The sequence below is a fragment of the Macaca thibetana genome, chromosome 19, assembly GCF_024542745.1.
Source record: "Macaca thibetana thibetana isolate TM-01 chromosome 19, ASM2454274v1, whole genome shotgun sequence".
NCBI lineage: Eukaryota > Metazoa > Chordata > Mammalia > Primates > Cercopithecidae > Macaca > Macaca thibetana.
In genome coordinates, this window is record NC_065596.1 from 48,016,370 (window position 1) to 48,041,547 (window position 25,178).

General features: G+C 43.6%; 1 protein-coding gene across 8 annotated transcripts in view; it reads right to left on the reverse strand.

Moving 5' to 3' along the window:
- The window catches only part of GARRE1 (granule associated Rac and RHOG effector 1), a 98,002-nt gene that overhangs the window by 56,316 nt on the left and 16,508 nt on the right, over positions 1-25,178 (reverse strand). Inside the window, exons 1-2 of one of the 8 annotated variants that reach the window (XM_050768409.1) lie at positions 12,504-25,176; positions 10,897-11,020 (exon numbers count right to left, since the gene is read on the reverse strand). The exons of 5 other annotated variants lie outside the window; for them this stretch is intronic. The gene's annotated coding sequence lies outside the window, so the exon portion shown is untranslated. Of the gene's footprint in view, positions 1-7,557; positions 10,476-10,896; positions 25,177-25,178 lie in introns of those variants that run through there. 2 more of the 8 variants (XM_050768406.1, XM_050768410.1) reach the window with 2 other exon arrangements.

Sequence of the window (25,178 nt, forward strand, 5' to 3'; positions counted from 1 at the left end):
AAAAAAAAAAAAAAAAAGCGAGGGATCCAGGATGACCAAAACAAATACTGAAAGAAAAAACATTGTAAAAGTCATATTTCCTGATTTCAAAATCTACTATAAGGCTATAGTAATCAAAGCAGTGAAATACTGGTATAACGAAAGATGCATAAATCAATGGAGTAGAATTAGAAGTCCAGAAATAAACCCAAACATCTACAGTCAACTGATTTTAGACCAGGATGCCAAAAATATCCAATGGGGAAAGAAAAGTCTCTTCAATAAATAGTGATGGGAAAACTAAATATCCACATGAAAAGAATGAATCTGAACCCTGACCTCACATCGTATAGGCTGGTGTAGTGGCTCAAGCCTGTAATCCCAGCACTTTGAAGGGCTGAGACAGGTGGATCGCTTGAGGCCAGGAATTTGAGACTAGTCTGAACAGCAGGGCAAGACGCCATCTCTACAAAAAATTTAAAAAATTAGCTGGTCATGGTGGTGTGCACCTGTAGTCCCCACTACTTGGGAGGCTGAGGAAGCAGGATCACTTGAGCCCAGGAGTTCGGAGCTGCAGTAGGCCATGATTACACCACTGCACTCTAGCCTGGGTGACAAAACAAGACCCTGTTTAAAAAACAAAACAAAACAAAACACCAACAGATACGAGATTCATGAAAATAAAAGCCTAAAAAGAAGGGAAGGAAAGAGTATCATCAAAAATGGCAGACTAAGGACTTCCCCTGACCAAAATTCTCTACTACATAAAGACAATGAAAAATTGGCAAAATAATCAGAATAACCTTTTTCAGAACTGTGGAAATCCGTCTCAAAAAAAAAAAAAAAAAAAAAAAAAAAGCAAACTGGGGATAATTTATCAAAGACAAATAGCTGAATCCGGGTAAGAACAGTGAGTTTTGTAGCATTTTAACTTGACTGAGTCCCATTCCTAGCTCTCCAACTCCATAACAGCCTTGAAAACTACCAGCTGCATCCACGTTGAAGACCAGAAGACTGGCAGTTAGCAGAGGAAGCAGAACTTGGCTACAGCTCCTTCAAAGTACCATTCCCAAGAAATTAGCATTATTTGACCTGTCTGGTGGTTCCCCAAAATACCCCATTTGCAAATATCTCTGTATTTTACCTGACTGAGAGCTCACCTGCAGAGGGAGGAGAATGTGATTTTCAGAGCTGCCACATTACATCGTTTAAAATGTCCAGTTGGTTGGCCACATGGCTCAAGCCTGTAATCCCAGGGCTTTGGGAGGCTGATGTGGGCAAATCACCTGAGGTTAGGAGTTCAAGACCAGCTTGGCCAACATGGTGAAACCCTGTTTCTACTAATAATCCAAAATAATTAGCCAGGTGTGATGTCGCCCACCCATGGTCCCACTACTCAAGTGGTTGAAGCACGAGAATTGCTTGGATCACACCACTGCACTCCAGCATGGGTGACAGAGTGAGACTCTGTCTAAAAATAATAAAATAAAATGTTCAGTTTTCAACAAAAAATTGGAAGATATGCAAAGAAACAAAAAAATACAGCCCATATAAAGGGAAAAAACAATAGAAAACTCTTCCCAAGGGAAGCCAAGATATTTGACTTAACAAAGAGTTTAAGTCAGCTAATTTAAGTAGGTTCAAAAAACTAAAAGAAACCACATTTTAAAAATGTAAGGAAAATATAGGAATAATGGCTCCCAAAACACAAAATATTAATAAAAGATAGCAATGATATTTCATTTTATTTCACTTACTTTTTTTGTTTTTAGAGATGGGGTCTCTCTCTGTCACCCAAACTGGAGTATAGTCATGCAATCACGGCTCACTGCAGCCTTGACCTTCTGGGCTCAAGCAATCCTCCACCTCAGCCTCCTCAGGGGCCAGGACCTCAGGCATGCACCACCATGCCCACCTAATTTTCTTTGCTTTTTTTTGTAGAGACAGGATACTCACTATGTTGTCCACGCTGGCCTTGAACTCCTAATCCCAAGCTATCTTCCTACCTTGGCCTCTAAAAGTGTTGGGAGTATAGGTGTGAGACACCATGCCCAGCCTACTCAAGCCTATACATTTAAGGCACAGTCCACCTGATAATTTAGAAGCATATAATTTATAAAGATAAGTTTATGCAGCCAGGTGCAGTGGCTCATGCCTGTAATCCTGGCACTTTGGGAGGCCGAGGCAGACGGATCACCTGAGGTCAGGAGTTCAAGACCAGCCTCGCCAACAGAAGGAAACCCCATTTCTACTAAAAAATACAAAAATAAGCCACGTGTGGTGACACGTGCCTGTAATCCCAGCTACTCGGGAGGCTGAGGCAGGAGAATCACTCCAACCTGGGAGGCAGAGGTTGCAGTGAGTTGAGATCACACCACTGCACTCCCAGCCTGGGTGACAGAGTAAGACTCTTTCTCAAAAAAGAAAACCAAAAAACTATATATATATATATATATATATATATATATATATATATATACACATTTTTGTGCTTCAACAGGTTGGGCAAAGTGGCTCACACCTGTAATCTTAGCACTTTGGGAAGCCAAGGCGGGCAGATCGCTTGAGCCCAGAAGTTCAACCAGCCTGGGCAACATGGTGAAACTCTGTCTCTACAAAAACATACAAAAATTAACCGGGCATGATGGTGTGCACCCGTGGTCCCAGCTACTCGGGAGGCTAAGGTGGGAGGATCACTTGAGCCCAAAAAGTTGAGGCTACAGTGAACCATGATCACACCACTGCACTCCAGCCTGGGCAACACAGAATCTGTCTTTAAAAAAAAAAAAAAAAAATTGCTCCAAGAGAACAATTACATCTGGTGAATCAAGAGGGAGAGGATGAAACAACTCATTTTTTATTTACTCCTTTTTTTCCCTTCAAGAGTGCTTCATTCTTGAAATGAAAAATTTTCTAAAAGCTAAACAAGTTGAAGAATTATGTTATTAGTCATTAACTTTTTATTTTAGTGCTAAATTCACAGTGCAAATTTTTATAAATATGCCAATACACATTACAACTGTTTAGAGAGCAACTTAAGCTAATACGCATGTAAAAATATCTTCACTGACTATTTAGTTTGCCATATGTCTGCTTTATCAAAACTGATTACTTCAGTAAAAAAGACAGTAACAAGTATTGATGAAGATGTGGAAACATCAAAACACTCATACATTGCATGTAGCTCATATAATGGGCCAAATGCAGTAGCTCATCACTGTAATCCTAGCACTTTGGGAGGCAGAGGCGGGAGGATCATTTGAGGTCAGGAGTCGGAGACCAGCCTGGTCAACATGGCAAAACACTGTTTCTACTAAAAAATACAAAAATTAGCTGGGTGTGGCGGCACATGCCTGTAATCCCAACTATTCAGGAGGCTGAGGCAAGAGAACTGCTTGAACCCAGGAGGCAGAGGTTGCAATGAGTCGAAATCATGCCACTGTGCTCCAGCCTGGGTAACAGAGCAAGACGTTGTCTCAAAAAAAAAAAAAAAAAAAAGTAGAATGGGATAGCCACTGTGGAGTAGTTTGGCAGGTCCTCAAAATGCTAAATATAGTGTTACCACATGACCCAGCAATTTCATTCCTATGTATACACCCAAGAGAAATGGAGAAATATGTCCAAACAAAAACCTGCACACAAATGTTCATAGCAGCATTCTTCATAACAGTCAAAAGTAGCTAACGACCCAACTCTTTATCAACTGACAAATAAACAAATGTAGTAGACATACAATGGATTATTCAACTATAAAAAGGAATGAGGTTCTGATAAATGCTACAATACGGATGAACCTTAAAAACACTGCACTAAGCGAAAGAAGCCAGATGAGGAGACTCCTATTATATGAGTCTACTGATATGAAATGCCCAGAATAGGCAACCTATACAAATAAAAAAGTAGATCTGGCCGGGTGTGGTGGCTCACGCCTGTAATCCCAACACTTTGGGAGGCCAAGGGGGGCAGATCACTTGAGGCCAGGAGTTCAAGACCAGCCTGGCCAACATGGTAAAACCCCGTCTCTACTAAAAATGCAAAAACAATTAGCCGGGTGTGGCGGCACATGCCTGTAATCCCAGCTATTCAGGAGGCTGAGGCAGAAGAATCACTTGAACCTGGAGGTGGAGGGTGGAGGGTGCAGTGAGTCAAGATGGTGCCACTGTACTCCAGCCTGGGCAAGAGAGTGAGAATCTGTCTCAAAAAAAAAAAAAAAAAAAAAAAAAAAAGTAGATTTGTGGAATGAGGAGTCCTTGCTAATGTGTACAGCTTTTCTGGGGGCTGATGAAAATGTTCTGAAGTTAAATAGTGGTTGCTATGGCTTGAAACATCACCCAAAGCTCTTGTATTGGAAACTTAATCCCCAGTGCAATAGTTTATAGAGGTGAGACCTGTAAGAGATGATTAGGTCCTGAAGGCTCTTGTCCTCCTGAATAGACTAATGGTATTATCACAGGAGTGGTTTAATTTATTGTGAGAGTGAATCTGTTACAGAAGTTCAATCCTGCCTTGCTCTCTTGAGCTCTCCTGTCCTTCCACCTTTCACCTTGGGGACGCAGCAAGAAGGCCCTCACCAGATGCCAGTGCCATGACCTTGAACTTCCCAGAACCATGAGCCAAATAAACTAATTATGTGAATTATATCTCAATAAAACTAATTTTTAAAAAAGTATTACTTCATCTTTCTTTGTCATTTTCTTCACATAACTAACTTCTCATTTAATAGCAAAAACTAATAATAATAAATAAGTTTTCCAGGGATGGCTTTAGTGCCAGACTTAGTCTCCTTTTTGTACGTCAATCAGAAAAGTGTACACATGGTTCCTGACTTACAGTGGCTTGACTTACAGTTTTGCTACTTTACAAAGGTAAAAAAGGAATATGCAGCTGGGCGCAGTGGCTCATGCCTGTGATCCCAGCACTTTGGAAGGCTGAGGCGGGTGGATCACCTGAGGTCAGGAGTTTGAGACCAGCCTGGCCAACATGGTAAAACCTCGTCTCTACTAAAAAATACAAAAATTAGCCAGGCGTGGTGGCAGATGCCTGTAATCCCAGCGACTTGGGAGGCTGAGGCAGGAGAATCGCTTGAACCTGGGAGGCGGAGGTTGCAGTGAGCCAAGATTGCACCACCACACTCCAGCCTGAGTGACAGAGTGAGACTCTGTCCCAAAAAAAAAAAAAAGCAATATGCTTTCAGTAGAAACTATACTTCAAATTTTGAGTTTTGATCCAAATTTCTTTATAACTTTATCACAAAATAGACTTTGTGGCTGGGCCTGGTGGCTTACAACAGTAATCTCAACACTTTGGGAGGCCAAGTTGGAAAGATCATTTGAGGCCAGGAGTTCAACACCAGTCTGGGCAACACAGCAAGACCCCACCTCTACAAAAAAATTTTTCAAATTAGCCAGGTGTGGTATGCACCTATAGTCCCAGGTATTCCAGAGGCTGAGGTGGGAGGATCACTTGAACCCAGGAGTTTGAGGTTACAGTGATCTGTAATTGTGCTCCTGTACTCCAGCCTGGGTAACAGAGTAAAACCCTGCCTCTAAGAGGGAAAAGAAAAAAAAGGCTTTGTGGTAGATGATTTTGCCAAACTGTAGGCTGAAGTTAAGTGCTCTTAGCACATTTAAGGTAGGCAAGTTAAGTGCTCTTAGCACATTTAAGTTAAGGCAATATGATGTTTGGTACATTAGGAATATTAAACGCATTTCCTTTTCTTCTTTTTTTTTTGAGACAGGGTCTGGCTCTGTCACCCAGGCTGGAGTGCAGTGGTGCGATCTTGGTTCACTGCAAGCTCCGCCTCCTGGGCTCAAGCCATCCTTACACCTCAGCCTCCTGAGTAGCTGGGGCTACAGGCACACAGCACCACACCCAGCTAATTTTTATATTTTTTCTGGGTTTCACCATGTTCCCCAGGCTGGTCTCGAGCTCCTGAGCTCAAGCAATCCTCCTGCCTCAGCCTCCCAAAGTGCTGGAATTACAAGCATGAGTCACTGCCTGGCCCTTACATTTTCAACTTAGGATAGTTTCAACTTATGAGAGGTTTATCAGGACATAACCCCCATCATAAGTCAAGGAACATCTGCATGTGAGTGCTGCCATCCAGAATCTGTGAATATAAGTGGCAAAAAGGCCCTTCATGATAATCTAATTTAAACCCTTCAATTTATAGATTAAAAAGGGGATTCAGGAAATTAAAGGTCTTGCACTAGACCACATGTAGTCTCAGAATCAAACTCAGGTATCTTGACTCTCAACACTTCAAACTGGCAGACAGATCAAGCTAGGCTGCAGTAACAAATCCTGAAATAAACAACTTAACCTAATATAGATTTACTTTTTTTTTTTTAATTTTTTTTGAGACAGAGTCTAGCTCTGTCACCAGGCTGGAGTGTAGTGGCATGATCTCGGCTCACTGCAACCTCCGCCTCCTGGGTTCAAGCTATTCTCCTGCCTCAGCCTCCTGAGTAGCTGGGATGACAGCCACGCGCCCAGCTAATTTATTGTATTTTTAGTAGAGACAGTGGTTTCACCATGTTGGCCAGGATGGTCTTGATCCTCTGACCCTGTGATCCGCCCACTTTGGCCTCCCAAAGTGCTGGGATTACAGGCATGAGCCACCACACCTGGCCTTGGAGATGGAATCTTGCTCTGTCACTCAGGCTGGAGTGCAGTGGTGAGATCTTGGCTCACTGCAACCTCCGCCTCCCAGGTTCAAGCGATTGTCCTGCCTCAGCCTCCAGAGTAGCTGGAACTACAGGCATGCGTCACCAAGCCCAGCTAATTTTTGTATTTTTGGTAGAGACGGGGTTTCACCATGTTGCGCAGGCTGGTCTCAAACTCCTGACCTCAACTGATTCCTGCCCTGGCCTCCCAAAATGCTGGGATTACAGGCATGAGCCACCATGCCCAACCGTTTTGGAGACGGAGTCTCGCTCTGTAGCCCAGGCTGGAGTGCAGTGGCCGGATCTCAGCTCACTGCAAGCTCCGCCTCCCGGGTTCACGCCATTCTCCGGCCTCAGCCTCCTGAGTAGCTGGGACTACAGACGCCCGCCACCTCGCCCGGCTAGTTTTTTGTATTTCTTAGTAGAGACAGGGTTTCACCGTGTTAGCCAGGATGGTCTCGATCTCCTGACCTCGTGATCCACCTGTCTCAGCCTCCTAAAGTGCTGGGATTACAGGCTTGAGCCACCATGCCCGGCCTATATATATATATTTTTGAGACAGAGTCTTGCTCTGTTGCCCAGGTTGGAGTGCAGTGGCGCAATCTTGGCTCACTGCAACCTTCACCTCCTGGGTTCAAGCGATTCTCCTACCTCACAGGCACACACCACCATGCCCAGCTAATTTTCGTATTTTTGGTAGAAACAGGGTTTTACCATGTTGGCTAGGTGCCTCGGCCTCCCCAAGTCCTGGGATTACAGGTATGAGCCAAGGTGTCCAGCCCAGATTACTTCTTGTTCACAAAAATTCATTGTGGGTCTGGCAGCCCTTCTTCAGCTTATAGGGACACTACTAGAACTTATGTCCCCCATGGTTGCCCCAGCACAGAAAAAGAAAGTCAAAACTCATACTCACTCTTTAATACTTCCCACTGAAAGTGACACACATCACCTCCCTTCAAAGCCCTTTGGCTTTGAGGTGTTGAATCTCAAAAGGCCACCACCAAAGGCCAGAGGTGGTTGCGTGGTACCAATTCCAGTACAAGAGAGGTAGAGAAATGTAGGGGAACATATAGAATAGCGGGCAAGCCCTACAGTCGGCCACAGTTGTCCACACAGCCCAGCTGTGTGTTCTATGGTTCTGCCCAGATGAAAGCAATTCTGATTCCACACGGGGAGGTTGTTTTGTAATGGGGAGGCCCCACAGTTGTTCTCCAGAGGTTGCGCCAGGACATCATTCTTTCTTGTATGTATGGAAAGTGAAGGGGTGGAAGGTAGTGGGGGAAGAGTCACAGTTTCCTTTGAGAAATTGACAAAAGGAAACTTTGGTCAAACGCACATCCCAAACACCAGTTTCCATTCAGTTTTGGAACTGGAGCCTCAGGTGAAGAACTAACTGCTTTCTACACTCCCCACACTTCCTTTTCTTTCAGAGGAAGCTACACAGAGCTGGAGGCACCAGATGACTTTTTGTAAACTGAGCTTCCTGCACTTCCTGCACCTAGTGTTGGTCCAACAGGTGACCAAGCAGGGAGAGGCCTAAGGCTTGGACGAAAGCATTTAGTGGAACCACAGAGAAATACACGAGATCCTTTGCAACTATACTATCCACTATGCACCTATGTTGTCAGGGTGTGGTCCTCAGACCACAACATCAGAACTGAATTGCCCACGACCAAGGGTACACCTGTGTCATGGACTGAATGTTTCCCAAAAAACGCATATGTTGAAATCTAATTCCCAATGTGATGGTATCTGGAGGTAGGGCCTTTGGGAGGTATTTAGGTCATGAGGGTGCAGCCATCATAAATGAGATTAGTGCCCTTATAAAAAGAGGCCAGCTCACTCTCTTTCTGCCATATGAGAATACGGTAAGTCAGCACTCTGCATGCCGAAAGAGGGTTCCCATGAGAACCTGACAGTGGTGGCACCCTGATCTTAAACCTCCAGACTTTGGAACTGTGAGAAATAAGCTTCTGTTGTTTATAAGTTACCCAGTCTATAGTACTTTGTTATAGCAGCCTGAACTAAGACAACCTCTGTGACAGTAAACCTGTTTGTAGGCCGTAAAAGTCTATGTGGGGTTGTCATAACACTCATTGAGCATGTTCAAGAATGAAAACAATTTCAGCAATGTTTTTCACCACCTACCAACCTTAGTAAAACTAGGATGAGAGCTGGACTCAGTGGTGACCACCTGCAGTCTCAGCACTTTGGGAGGCCAAAGCAGGAGGGTCACTCGAGCCCAGGACTTTGAGTCCAATCTGGGCAAAATAGTGAGATCTCATCTCTAAATAAACAAACAAACATCAACAACAAAAAAAAACCTAGTATGAAAAGAAAGCAGTAGCCAGTGAAAACCAACAATGGCTTTTAAGGACTTCCTTCCCTGATATTAGAATCAGGATACCACCCTTCCTGGAATGACTATTTAAATACTGATTACTGGCATACAATCCAAATCTAATGAATCAATCTTTGGGAAAGAAGCAGAGAATACTTTTTTTTTTTTTGAGACAGTCTTGCTCTGTCTCCCAGGCTGGAGTGCAGTGGTGCAATTCCGGCTCACTGCAAGCTTCGTCCCCCAGGTTTCCACCATTCTCCTGCCTCAGTCTCCCGAGTAGCTGGGACTACAGGCGCCCACCACCACGTCCTGCTAATTTTTTGGAGAATACACTTTTTTAACAAGTTCCCCAGATGATTCTGATGTATCCTATAATTTGAGAGCCAAACTGGGGGTCCGCTGAAAATCTGCTGAGAGCCACAAGAATGAGGATGCCTGATGATGCTGACTATAGTGCAACTCAGGGATTCTCACCAACATTCCTGTGCATTCAAGAATACAGAAAGACCGGGCGCGGTGGCTCACGCCTGTAATCCCAGCACTTTGGGAGGCCACGGCGGCCAGATCTCGAGGTCAGGAGATCAAGACCATCCTGGCTAACATGGTGAAACCCCATCTCTACTAAAAATATAATAAATTAGCCAGGTGTGCTGGTGGGCACCTGTAGTCCCAGCTACTAGAAAGGCTGAAGCAGGAGAATGGCGTGAACCCGGGAAGCGGAGCTTGCAGTGAGACGAGATTGTGCCACTGCACTCCAGCCTGGACGACAGAGCGAGACTCCGTCTCAAAATATAATGATAATACAGAAAGGCACCTCCCCTCCAAAGTGATAAATAAGTTTTTTTGTTTTGTTTTGTCTTGTTTGTTTTGAAACAGGGTTTCACCAGTCTCAGGCTCTTGAGCTCAAGCAATCCACCTGCCTCGGCTTTCCAGAGTGCTGGGATTACAGGTGTGTGCCACTGTGCCCGGCCACAACTCATTTTCTGAGAACCAAGGGGCTGGTTAGACAGTTCAATGAAAAGTTCTGTTTGTCACATAATTGCTTCTAATGAGACTGCTCAAGTAACACAATCATGCCTGGAGTTCCTAACCAAGCAGAGAGAAAAAACATTTAAAACATGAAAATTGGTTTTCGCTAATTCTTAACAGATTTGGTGTTCTTGTGCAGATCTTTGTTGTAATCAAAACTAGATAGTGTTGACTTTTTTAAAAACTGTCATGGAACTGGCCGGGCACAGTGGCTCACACCTGTAATCCCAGCACTGTGGGAGGCCGAGGCGGCTGGATCACAAGGTCAGGAGATCAAGACCATCCTGGCTAACACTGTGAAACCCCGTCTCTACTAAAAATACAAAAAATTAGCCAGGCGTGGTGGCTGGCACCTGAAGTCCCAGCTACTCAGGAGGCTGAGGCAGGAGAATGGCGTGAACCTGGGAGGCGGAGCTTGCAGTGAGCTGCGCACCACCGCACTCCAGCCTGGGCCAACAAAGTGAGACTCCACCTCAAAAAAATAAAAAAGTCATGGAACATTCAAGTTCTATCATTTTCTTTTTTCTTTTTTTGAGATGAAGTCTCGCTCTGTTGCCCAGGCTGGAGTGCAGTGGTGCGATCTCGGCTCACTACAACTTCTACCTCCTGGGTTCAAGCAATTCTCCTGCCTCAGTCTCCTGAGTAGCTGGGATTACAGGTGCCTGATACCATGCCTGGCTAATTTTTGTATTCTTAGTAGAGACAGGGTGTCACTATGTTGGCCAGGCTGGTCTCAAACTCCTGACCTCAAAGTGAGCTGCCCGTCTCGGCCTCCCAAAGTGTCGGGATTACAGCCATGAGCCATCATGCCTGCCCGAGTTCTATCATTTTCAAATGGCATTTTGCCAAGAAACAATGTACAGAGAAAGTGGTAATACCTACCTAAGCATTTGTCTTCATGGCAGTGATCATAATATGCCCTGACAAAATACTGTTGGAAGTTAGGTGATGGGTACATGAAGTGCATCATATCACTTGCTCCATGGTTGTATATGACTGAACATTTCTGAAACAGAATGTTGAAAATGCACACACGAACACACACACACACGAACACCTGGATTTTATTATTTTATTTCTGTTTTTGTTTATTTATTTATTTTTTGAGATCGGGTCTGGCTCTGTCACCCAGGCTGGAGTACAGTGGCGTGATCTCAGCTCACTGTAACCTCTGCCTCCTGGGCTCAGGTGATCCTCCTACTGCAGCCTCCCTAGTAGCTGGGACTACAGGCACATGCCACCATGCCCAGCTAATTATTATTATTATCATTATTTTAATAAAATCCTTCCTAATGCTGTCTAAATGTTTTTCACATGCTTCTCCACCCCCATATTTATCTGCCTGACAGGCTAAAATATGTTCAATCCATTTAAGGACATTTCTTTTCCATATTTTCTTAAAAAGAATTTTCACTGGGAAAACATTCACCATTTATGAATCCACTATTCATGCTGCATGGAAATAAATACGCATTGTGAAAGACCTCAGAAGTTAGTGTAGCCAAAACTTGTGAGATCTGTCATGTACTCTTAAGTTTTAATGCTACTTAAAAATATCAAATACATAGCAGAAAAGAACATTTTAAGTAACATCTTTTCAACATAATAATTTGCAAAGGTTCTCAATAGATTAAAACTGAATTAAGCCATAATTATATCATTTAAAATATTCATTTCTGCAATTAAGAGTCTTCAGCGATTTCTATTTCAGGCAATAAAGAATATGCTTGAAACTAGATGAAAGTCAGACATGGTGGCTCATGCCTGTAATCCCAGCACTTTGGGAGGCTGAGACGGGCAGATCATTTGAGGCGAGGAGTTCCAGACCAGCCTGGCCAACATGGTGAAACCCTGTCTCTACTAAAAATACAAAACTTAGCAGAGCATGGTAGCACACGCCGGTAATTCCAGCTACTTGGGAGGCTGAGGCACAAGAATCACTTAAACCTGGGAGGTGGAGGTTGCAGTAAGCCGAGATTGTGCCACTGCAATCCAGCCTGGGTGACTGAGACCATCACAAAAAAAAAAAAAAAAGGCCAGGCCTGTAATCCCAGCACTTTGGGAAGCCGAGCTGGGTGGATCACGAGGTCAGGAGATCGAGACCATCCTGGCTAACACAGTGAAACCCCGTCTCTACTAAAAATACAAAAAATTAGCCGGGCATGGTGGCGGGCGCCTGCAGTCCCAGCTACTCGGGAGGCTGAAGCAGGAGAATGGCGTGAACCCGGGAGGCAGAGCTTGCAGTGAGCCGAGATCCCACCACTGCACTCCAACCTGGGCGACAGAGCGAGACTCCGTCTAAAAAAAAAAAAAAAAAAAAAAAAGAAAGAAAGAAACTAGATGAAGACTCAGACTCAGTATTAGAGATTTTCTTATACCTATGGTTGACAAGACATGAAAAGTGGTCAGCCATCCTGATAAAATCTCTTGAAGCACTTCCCTTTAGAAAGACAGAGTATTGAAGTGAAGAAGATAATGGCCTTGGGCACCTGACTAACTGGGTGAGATCTTGGCTCTGTCAGGATCAACTTCACCTTGAGCAAGTTCCTTAATCTCTCTCTGCCTGTTTCATCATCTGTAAAATAAGGATTATAGTAACCACTGTTACTAAGTTAAAAGGATTTTTACATATAAAACACTTAGAATGATGTCTGGCACATATTAAGAACTAAATGTTTGATGATGATGTTATTATCATTTCCACAAAGCAAGCAAAGGAAGCAGACCTTGTTATTTCTGCTTCTCTGGAAAAAAGTTACTGACAAACCAGAAAGGTCTTGAAAAGTTACCCAATCCCTGAACCAAATAGAAATCTACCAATCGCAGGGCAGGAAGCATCACACACTTCAGTGATAACTAACTTCTACTTACATGGACCATGCAGCTATAAAGAGAAATTTAATCCCTGAATTAATTAAGTTTTCCCATCTGACTAAAGACTGATAGCTATGATTTGTGAATACAGAGAATAATTTTAGATCCATTTCAGTCCTTAATTAAGCCAATAGAGAAAACAGAGTGGCAAGCAGTCCTGCTGTCAGAAATGGGATGACATAAAGGGGCCTCATTTCAAAACAACAGGCTAAATAAACAGGCACGTGCACTTACCTCTCCATCCTCCCCAAATTCCAGCGACTTAACAATAAAGACATTCACAAGGGAATCTCAGCAAAACAGTAATGAGAAGGTCTGAGGGCCACAGTCTATTTAACTGCAGGCCATTTTCCAGAGAATGGAGAGAAAGCAGAGGAACCTATATTACAAGACAGACCAGAGCAAAGCTGGCCACTTTTTAGAACACGTGGGGCCAAAAGAGGACAGAGAGGCAGAGCGCTTTTTCCTGGAGGAGCTGGATAAATGCCCAGCTTTGAGTCAGCAGGTATAGAAATCAGGAGTGCGAAACTGGCTAATCAACCTGATTTCATCTGTAATTCCCATTCCTGATCAATCAGCCAATCCTCACTAAGGCAAGAGGACTACTGGAAAAACAGAGGTACCTCCTGCAAATTACCTATATAAACAACCCAGTTCTTCATTGATAAGGATCACCAGACAGTGAAGGAAAACCAAAAGGACAAAAAAGGACAACTAAGATGAAAAGGTGACCAGACCTCAGAAGAAACATATATTTTAAGTCCCAGAAAAACATCTGAAAAGAAATTCTGACTGGTATTCCTCAGACAGAGTTGGAAAGATAGTGCATCCTTAAAACAAAAGTAGGGCTGGGCACAGTGGCTCACGCCTGCAATCCCAGCACTTTGGGAGGCTGAGGCAGGTAGATCACAACGTCAGGAGTTTGAGACCAGCTTGGCCAACATGGTGAAACCCCGTCTCTACTAAAAATACAAAAATTAGCCAGGTGTGGTGGTGGGCGCCTGTAATCCCAGCTACTCAGGAGGCTGAGGCACAAGAATTGCTTGAACCCAGGATGCGGAGGTTGCAGTGAGCCAAGATCACACAACTGCACTCCAGCTCTGGGCGACACAGCAAGACTCCGTCTCAGGCGGAAAAAATAACAAAAGCAAACAAATCATAAAGGAAGCAGAAATCAACAAAGAATTCTTGGAAATAAGAAATATGATTGCCAAGATAAAAACAAGGCAAGAAATACAATGGGAATGAAGTAAGGTATAGGGTATACAAAAACACACAGACACACATACTTGTAGCTTTTAAAATAAGCCATGGGAGAATAAACCAAAAACCAACAAAAATGTTTACCTACAAGGTACAGAGAAGAACAGAGACAGGGAGGAAAGCCAGACTTCTTTCAATCTATCTTGCTTATGGTTTTATCTTTAGAACTACATAAATATATAAGCAAAAAGCAAATATAAAAAAGAAAAATATCCCTAAAACTTAAAAGACTAATGAATCTATATTATTTACCAAATTAGTGGCATAGCCACACAGAGAAGAATTATTTCAAGTTTAAACCTGTGTTTTGGCCAGGCGTAGTGGTTCACACCTGTAATCCCAGCACCTTGGGAGGCCGAGGCAGGAGGATTGCTTGAGAGTTCAAGACCAGCCTGGGCAACACAGTGAGACCCCATTTCTATAAAAAACAAACAAAATTGGCCAGGCACGGTGGCTCATGCCTGTAATCCCAGCACTTTGAGAGGCAGCGGCAGGCATATCACAAGGTCAGGGGTTCGAGACCAGCCTGGCCAATATGGTGAAACCACGTCTCTACTAAACATACAAAAATTAGCCAGGTGTGGTGGCGGGCGTCTGTAGTCCCAGTTACTCGGGAGGCTGAGGCAGGAAAATCACTTGAACTCGGGAGGCAGAGGTTGCAGTGAGCCGAGATCACGCCACTGCACTCCAGCCTGGGTGACAGAGTGAGACTCCGTCTCAAAACAAACAAACAAACAAACAAACAAAATTATCCAGACATGGTGGTGCATGCCTGTAGTCCCAGCTACTGATAAGGCTGAGGTGGGAGGATCACTTGAGCCCAGGTGGTTGAGGCTACAGCGAGCCAACATGGCACCACTATACTCCAGCCTGGGTGACAGAGTAAGGTGGTCTCCATCAATCAGTCAATCAATAAAATCGTGTCTTGACTGGACCTCTCTGGTGTTGCTGTCAACAAATGAGAAAAGACAAATATAAAATCAAAGATACAGGCCAGGCGCGGTGGCTCAAGCCTGTAATCCCAGCACTTTGGGAGGCCAAGACAGGTGGATCACGAGGTCAGGAGATCGAGACCATCCTGGCTAACACGGTGAAAGCCTGTCTCTACTAAAAAATACAAAAAAACTAGCCGGGTGAGGTGGCGGGCGCCTGTAGTCCCAGTCCCAGCTACTCGGGAGGCTGAGGCAGGAGAATGGCGTAAACCCAGGAGGTGGAGTTTGCAGTGAGCTGAGATCCGGCCACTGCACTCCAGCCTGGGCGACAGAGCAAGACTCCGTCTCAAAAAAAAAAAAAAAAATCAAAGCTATAAAAACCCTTTAATCCTTCATTTGAATTGGAAGTAAATCAGTCTGAAATCATGGTATACCTTTTTCTTTCCATAAAGTATGTATTTCCTAGTTCTACAAAAAAAAAAAAAAAAAAAAAAAACCTACTGGAATTCACATCTTAGTTGTAATGAATGCCCTTAATACCATTTCCCACCAAAAAGAATCAGAACTACTTAAAGAAATGGGTGATTCTGGAGCTGGGATCAGAAATTTTTCTGATAAGCCCCGGACTTGTTGTCAAGCCAGAAAGCAGTGAACTCATCATACAAGACTACTAGGCTCAGGTCAAAAACACCTAGAGTCAACCCGAAAAATAAGTTCCATTAACAATCAATAATGGGACAACTTAAACATCAAAAAGAATAACCATTTAGGGGTGAAAATCATTAAGTATATAAAAATTACTGAATTCAGACTTAGCAATAATTTATTGGATATGACACCAAAAGCACAGGCAACAAAATATGGATAAACTGGACTTCAAAATTAAAACTTTTATGCATCAAAGGACATTACCAGCAAAAAGCAATCCATAGACGAAAATATTTATAAATCACATATGGGAAAAGGAATTAATATCCAGAATATATAAAGAACTCCTACACCTCAACCACAAAAATCCAATTTTTAAATGGGCAAAGGACTTGAATAGACTCTTGTACCAAGAAATATACAAACAGCCAATAAGCACATGAAGAGATGCTCAACATCACTAATCACTAGTGATATAGTTTAAATCTGTGTCCCCACCCAAATCTCACGTCGAATAGTAATTCCCAATGTTGGAGGTGGGGCCTGGGAGGAGATGACTGGATCATGTGGTGGGTTTTCCCCTTTGTATTCAATAGGGAGTGGGTTCTCATGAGACCTGGTTGTTTAAAAGTGGGTAGCACCTCCCTCTTCTCTCTCGGTCCCGGCTCCTGCCATTTAAGATGCCTGCTCCCCTTTGCCTTCTGCCACAGTAAAAGCTCCCTAAGGTCTCCCCAGAAGCAGATGCTGCCATACTTCCTGTACAGCCAACTGAACCACTTTTGTTTATAAACTACCCCGTTTCAGGTATTTCTTTATAGTAAGGCAAGAATGGACAGTACAACTAGGGAATAATATAACTAGGAAAATGCAAATCAAAACGACAATGAGATACCACTTCATACCCCATTAGGATGGCTAATGTTAAAATAAACAAAACACAGAAAATAAGTGCTGGCCATCACCAGCCTGGGCAACATGGAGAAACCCCGTCTCTACTAAAAATTAAAAAAAAATAGCCAGGCGTGGTCCCAGCTACTTGGGAGGCTGAGGTGGGAGGATCACCTGAGCCTGGGAAGCAGAGGTTGCAGTGAGCCGAGATCGCAGTGGGCCACTGAACTCCAGCCTGGGCCACAGAGCGAGACACTGTCTCAAAAACAAAACAAAACAAAACAAAAAGTGCTGGCAAGGACATGGAGAAATTGGAAGCCCTGTGTATTGCTAGTGGGAATACAAAATAGTGCAGCTACTGTGGAAAACAGTAGGTGCTTCCTTAAAAAATTAAACATGGAATTACCACGTGATTCAGCAATTTCTACACATATACGCAAAAGAATTGAAAGCAAGAACATGAACAGGTATTTCTTCACCCATGTTCACAGAAGCATTATTCATAATAGTCAAAAGGTGGAAACAATCCAAATGTCCATGGAAGATGAATAAACAAATGTGGTATATCCATACAATGGACTATTATTTAGCATTAAAAAGGAAGAAAGGCTGGAAGCAGTGGCTCATACCTGTAATCCTAGCACTTTGGGAGGCTGAGGTAGGAAGATCGCTTGGAGCCAGTTTGAGACTAGCCTGGGCAACATAGCAAGACCCCGTCTCTACAGAAAATTTAAAAATTAGCTTGGTATGATGGTACACATTTGTAGTTCCAACTACTTGGGAGGCTGAGGCATGAGGATCACTTGAACCCAGGCATATGAGGCTGCAGTGAGCTTGACCGCGCCACTGCACTCCAGCCTGGGTGACAGAGACCCTGTCAATAAATTCTAATAACATGCTCCAACATGGATGAACCTTGGAGACACTCTGCTAAAACACCAGATACTAAAGGACAAATACTGTGTGATTCCATATATATGAGGTGCCTAAAACAGTCAAGTTTTAGGAGACAAAAAGTAGAAGAGAGGTTGTTCACCAGGAGCTGAGAGAAGGGGAAAATGCCGAGTTACTGTTTAATAGGCAAGACTTTCTTTTTTGTTTTTTGTTTTGAGACGAAGTCTTGCTCTGTCGCCCAGGCTGGAGTACTAGTGGCACAATTTTGGTTCACTGTAACCTCTGCCTCCTGGGTTTAAGCACTTATCATGCCTCAGCCTCCCAAGTAGCTGGGACTACAGGTTCATGCCACCACGTTTGGCTAATTTTTGTATTTTTAGCAGAGACAGGGTTTCACCATGTTGGCCAGGCTGGTCTCAAACTTCTGACCTCAGGTGATCCACCCGCTTCAGCCTCCCAAAGTGCTGGGATTACCAGCATGAGCCACCGTGCCTGGCCAAGACTTTCAGTTTGGGATGTTGAAAAGTTCTGGAGATGGATGGTGGTGATGGTTGCACACTGTTAATGTACTTAATGCCACTGAAATGTATACATAAAAATGGTTAAAACTGTAAATTTTATGTTATGCATATTCTACCACAATAAAAAACATGAGTCAAAAATGATACTAAGAAAAATTCCATTGGTCACCTATCTGTGGAGGTGTTAAGGCACCAAGCTATTGTTCTGAAAACTGTTGGGGATGTGGGGGTGAAATCAAGTATTTATACTGCTTTTCCTGTTTATATAGTTTTTTTTCCATTTAGAAAAGAGCTTAATCAAAGAAAACTAGCCCATAAATATAGAAGAAATGCTAGGAAAACTATTATTTTGCAACTCTAATGAAATAGTGTATCTAGTCAATGATTATTAATCACTGTTAAAATGATACGGTGAAACTTGATGGGGAAGTTTATGATGAAGGAATCAGGCATAACACCCGAACCCACTAATTACTTTTAGCATCATTAAGGTGGGGAACTAAACATATAATTATATGCCTATCATTGTGACAAAATAGGAAGCACATAGCACCACCCAAAAAATATTTTTGCCTAAAATACTGAATCAAAATCTAATTGAGTCTCTATATCTAGCGAATAACTTATAGGAAACATGAGAGACAGAGAAACTCCAAATTTCACATGTTTTTTCATAGGTCTTTTCAATTGTATTGTTCATAAGTAACCACTGATCTTATTAGCCTAAGTGAATTAGGATTCTGATAGATCCTTGGGGGCAATTTTTACCAGTTTGGTCCTCCAGTTAGTTGCATTTTTATTCCTTTTTGCCAACCTTTTAATCTCTCTCCTGCATGCAGTTTACAAAGAATTTATACCCAATGGTCCCCGGCACTTCGAATAAAATCAAACTCCTTACTGAGACCCGCACAGCCCTGCCCACCTCTCCAGCCTCATGTTGTGCCTCCTGACCCTCGCTCATCATTCTGCAGTCACACCATTCATCTTCCAGTTCTTCTAGTGCCCCAAGCTCTTTGCACATGCTGCTGCCTCTATCCAGAAATCTCCTGCCTCCCACCTACTCATGATGCTCCTCCCTATCATCCTTTAGCTCTAAAAACAAGTGTTACACCCTCAGAGAAGCCTTCCACAGCCAATCTGTCTAATCTAGGGTCACCTCCCCCCTACAATGCTGTCTTGTCTTCATGACAACTTGCAATCATCTTACCATTTTATTTGCATATGTACACCTTACCACCTGGCACATAAGCTCCTAAAGACAGCAATGGCTTGTTCACAGCTGGATTCTCGCAAGTGTGCTGGCCGACTCTCTGGAAATCTGACATGAATGAGCCATTGTTCCAGTGGCACTGTTGTGCAAACCTGAGAAATTGGCTGCTATAGCAAGCTACCTCTCCACCTGAAAGGTGACTGGCTTGTGGAAACCTGGCAGTGGCTGCAGCATCTGTGACCTTAAGACAGATGATATGAGGGAGAAGGCAGAGATCATAGTCTCCACTTCCAAAGTCAGAGCCAGGTGACAGGATTATCCAGAACTCTCCTCTCACGCTCAGGCTTGATGTAGATGGAGCACACTGGCTATTTCTCTGGGGAGCCTGTCCTTTAACTTTTACAAATCTGTATATGGCACCTTCCACTGTACATATACACACATGTACACACACACACACACACACACACTCTTTTCCCCTCCTTTCTACAAACAAATATGTATGTTTGTTCCTTTAAAGTTTCAGGTTTTGCAACTTAATTTACCTTGCCAAAACTGATGATCAAATATATACGGGCTGGGCGCGGGGGCTCACCTCTTAATCCCAGCACTTTGGGAGGCCGAGGCAGGCAGATCACTTGAGGTCAGGAGTATAAGACCAGCCTGGCCAACATGGTGAAACCCGGTCTCTACCAAAAATACAAAAATTAGCTGGGCGTGGTGGTGCACACCTGTAATCCCAGCTACTCAGGAGGCTGAGGCAGAACTGCTTGAACCCAGGAAACATAGGTTGCAGTGAGCCAAGATGGCACCACTGCACTCCAGCCTAGACGACAGAGCAAGACTCCATCTCTAAAAAAACAAACAAACAAAAACCAAATATAGATGAACTCTCCAAAGAAGATGTGCCAATAAGCATATGAAAAGACAGTCAACATCATTAACTATCAGGGAAATGCAAATCAAAACCACAATGAGATACCTCTTCACAACCACTAGGATGACGATAATCAGACAATAACAAGTGTTGGCAAAATGTTACAGAATTTGGAATCCTCATATACTGCTCAGGGGAATACAAAATGGTACAGACACGTCAGAAAACACAGTGGCAGTTCCTCAGATAGTTAAACAAAAAATTTTTACATGACCAAGAAATTCTACTCCTAGGTATATATCCAAGAGAAATGAAAAACATACCTACACACCAACATGCATATGAACGTTTCGAGCAATAGTATCATAATACCAAAACCTGAAAACAACTCAAATGTCTATCAATTGACAAATGGATAAACAAAATGTAGTATAACTATACAATGGAATATTATTCAGCCATGAAAAGGAATAAAGTACTGATGCATGGATGAACCTTGAAAACATTATGCTAAGTGAAAGAAGCCAGACCCAAGAGGCCATGTATGGTTCCCTTAATATGAACTGTACCAACTAGGCAAATCCATTGAAACAAAAACTCAATTAATGGTTGCCTAAGGCTAGGGGTGGGGGTGTGGAATGGGGAAAATAAGGGATGACTGCTAATGGGTATATGGTTTATTTGCAGAGTGATGAAAATATTCTAAAATTGGTGATGGTTGCTATGAATACACTAAAAACCACCAATTTATATACTTTAAATGGGTAAACTGTATGGTATGTGAATTATATTTCAATAAAACTGTTACAAAAAATATAAAGATGAATCACTCCTAAACAATTCCCTCTTCTAAGAAAAATAAAAAAACACAGAAAATGTTCAGTCCTCTCCAATCCACAAAAATGTAAACCCAAATATCTACCCTTGATAATGTGGAGACACTACAGGAAATTCTTTAGGCAGATTAGTGAAGTTATTGTCTATGAAGTTCAAAGCCCAACCATTTCCATGTTTTTAGTCAGTTCAGACTGACTCAAACCATATTTAGAAATGCACTCTAGAAAAATGCTTTGAAGAATTTTATTCTCAACATTCATAAATTTAAAATATCTATCCAGGCAAGAGAAAATGCCTGGAAAATTCAGTGCTTTGCTCGGACCTTCCTTAGAACTCTACTTTTTTAGCTCCCTTTATCTGTTACCACATTACAAAGTGAAGCAACTCTGTAGGTTGCTAACACAAAAAGACGCTAGTGCTGACTCTCCTCATACCTCTCTGGCCATTCTTAGTTGCCCCTTTGAGCTACTCCTCCTCTAACAGACCTTAAGTGTTGTGCCCTCTCTGTTTCTAAGAGCAACATATTCCTTCTGGGAAGATTCCCAAATCCATCTCTCTAGCCCAGATCTTTGTCCTGTGCTCCAGAACCCAAATATTCAACTGCCTAGTGGACAGGTCCCAAAGTCAAAAGTCCAAAACCAAATTTCCCAAGTTTTTCAATATGCCTTCCCAGTCTTGGCAAATGACATCACCATCTGCCTACTTGAACAAGGCAGAAACCTGGGAGTTACCTCTACTCCTCACTCTCCTTCACATCCAATTAATCACAGTCTTATCCTTCCTGCCTTCTTGAGATGGAGTTTCACTCTTGTTTCCCAGACTGGAGTTCAATAGCGAGATCTCGGCTCACTGCAACCTCCGCCTCCCAGGTTCAAGCGATTCTCCTGCCTCAGCCTCCCGAGTAGCTGGGATTACACGCATGCACCACCACGCCTGGCTAATTTTGTACTTTTAGTAGATACAGGGTTTCTCCATATTGGTCAGGCTGGTCTCGAACTCCCGACCCAAGGTGATCTGCCTGCCTCAGCCTCCCAAAGTGCTGGGATTACAGGCGTGAGCCACAGTGCCCGCCCCCTTCCTGCCTTCTTAGTATCTCTCAAGTCCTTTCCCTTCTATCTTCACTGCCGTACCAAGGCTACTGTTTTTACCTACTGGCTGAATTACAGAGGCACCTCCTGAGTGATCTTCCAAATGCCTGGGCTACTCCCCTCTGGATGCTGTGTCTCCAGAGTCAATGTGATCACACCACTCTGTGCTTAAAATCCACTATGGCTCTCCACTATCCTTCCCAATTTTCTTACACCCAACACCACCCACTTCCTACATGTGCCATCTTCCCTCTCGCCACCTGGCCAAACGTTTCATTTCCACTGTCTGGAAAGCTCTCTTGGCTCACTCTCATTCCTCTTGGATGTCTAACTTAGGCATCACTTCTTCTGAGAAACCACTTTGACAGACTGAGCGAGGGGTTCCTCTGCTGCCGTAACACCCTGTTTTTAGCCCCATCTTAACATTAACTCTGCTGTACTGTAACATGCTAGATCACAACTGCCGGTTCGCTCCGGGTTTCCCTGCCACCTCCAACCCCCAGGACCCCTGAGCTCATTCAAAACATCCAAGGGTGCTAAGCACGCTGTAAACATTTAATAGATATTTGTTGAATTATTAGTTCACCCTCAGTATTTATTTAAAGATATTTCTTTACAACGTTCGTGAAGTCACGCTTGCCAACCACAGAGGCAGCAGTTAGATGCTAGAAATAAGGTTCTGTTTAAAATAAATAAATAAGCTAGTGAAGACATGCCACATCCACACAAGTACTCCCCAAAGAAATGGACCAGTCACTAAGTGTCTACGACGTGCCAAGCATTATACTTGGAGCTTTAGATATAAAATAACTTGAAACAGCTGATATTAACTGTGGGTAAGAGCCAGGCACTGTGCTATGCACTTTACATGTTATCAAATTTATTTATTTATTTATTTATTTATTTATTTATTTTCGAGACAGGGTCTTCCTCTGCTGGCCAGGCTGGAGTGCAGTGGCACAATCCCGGCTCACTGCAATCTCCACCTTCTGGGTTCAAGCGACTGACCAGCCTCAGCCTCCCAAGTAACTGGGAGTACAGGCATGCACCACCACGCCTGGCTAATTTTTGTGTTTTTAGTCGAGATGGTTTTCACCATGTTAACCAGGCTGGTCTTGAACTCCTGACCTCAAGTGATCCAACCTCCTTGGCCTCCCAAAGTGCCGGGATTACAGGCATAAGCCATCATACCTGGCCATGTTATCAAATTACGAGGTTATCACAATGACCCCGTAAGGTAGGTGAGGCATCTAACAAGATGAAGTGAGTTCTTCACGTTCCCAACACATGGCTAAGAGAATGGTCACCACACAGCTAGGTCTGGGACATGGCAATCTGCTGCGAGAGATTGAGCTCTCCATCCTCGCACCATCCCACCTCTGTCAAATATCCAGACCACGGTACTCTGTTTACCACTCTTAGGAGATGGTTAAGGCTGTCAGCTTCTTGGAACTGAGGCGAAGTTAAGCTGGAGCAATGAAAAGTGACTTCTCTCAAGGAGATCATGCTCCATATCACTGCTGACGATTCCCAAATTCAACTCTCCAGTCAAGACCTCCCTCTCCAAGGACCAGACCCATGAGGCATCTCCGCAGGGTCTTCAAGTTTTACCTCTTCACGGCCAGGCGTGGGGGCTCACGCCTGTAATCCCAGCACTTTGGAAAGCTGAGGTGGGTGGATCACCTGAGGTCAGGAGTTTGAGACAGCCTGACCAAAACCCTGTCTCTACTAAAAATACAAAAATTAGTCAGGCATGGTGGCGGGCGCCTGTAATCCGAGCTACCGGGGAGACAGGCAGGAGAATCACTTGAACCCAGGAGGCAGAGGTTGCAGTGAGCCAAGACTGCATCACTGCACTCCAGCCTGGGCAACAGAGCAAGACTATGTTTCCAAAAAAAAAAAAAAAGTTTTACCATCACCTTTCCATTTCCCACTCCTCCTGCTACATTTACTGCCTTGCTTGGTCAAAGGCACAACCAACTTTTAACCTAAACCAGATGGTCCCTGTCCTGTTCCCTGACTAGCCTGTCCTTTCAATCCTGCCAATCCTGTTCACCATAGTGCCAGTTCTATAGCAACTGCTCCATAAATGTTACCTATTGTTATTATTATAGCCTAAATGCTTCTCATCGCCTCCTTTACCCTTGCACTACTCAGCTTTCAAGGAACTTGACTCCCAGAGCAAGCAAAATCAAGGCATAGAAGCTGACAGAATGCCTTCTATGAGGACAAGAAGCTAGCCTGCCAAAGGCTCAGGCCCTAGCTTTTTTTTTTTTTTTTTTTTTTTTTTTTTTTGAGACTTGCTCTGTGGCCCAGGCTAGAGTACAATGGCATGATCATAGCTCACTGCAGCCTTGACCTCCCAGGCTCAAATGTTCCTCCCACCTCAGCCTCCTAAGTAGCTTAGCTAATTTTTATTTTTTGATTTTTTGTAGAGATGGGGTCTCCCTACATTGCCCAGGCTGGTCTCAAACTCCTGGGCTCAAGCGATCCTTCTGCCTCAGCTCCCAAAGTGCTGGTACTACAGACATGAGCCACCGTGCCCAGCCCCTAGCTCTTTCAATGAAAGTACACAGAAAAAGCCCGGCGCGGTGGCTCACGCCTGTAATCCCAGCACTTTGGAAGGCTGAGGCAGGTGGATCACGAGGTCAGGAGATCGAGATCAGCCTGGCCAACATGGTGAAACCCCGTCTTTACTAAAAAGACGGGTGTGGTATGGTGTGTGGTGTGGTGTGCGTGTATGGCGCACACCTGTAGTCCCAGCTACTAGTTAGCCTGAGGCAGGAGAATCACTTGAACCTGGGAGATAGAGGTTGCAGTGAGCCAAGACTGTGCCACAGCACTCTAGCCTGGGCAACAGAGTGAGACCCCATCTCAAAAAAGAAAAAAAAAAAAAAGTGCACAGAAGGTATACCTGAACGCTAGCTGAAGCTGATAGAGCACAGTACACTCTAAGTAGCAAACTAAGAATTATGAGAATGTCAGATATGGAAGTAGAAACTAACAAATGGCTTCAGTCCCAGGGAACCAAACATTCTCCTTTATTCTATTTTATAAATTAGTAATTCAATTCTTTAACACAGTGGTTCTCAACAAGTGGGGAAAAGTATAATTATGTGTCCCTCTCTGCCC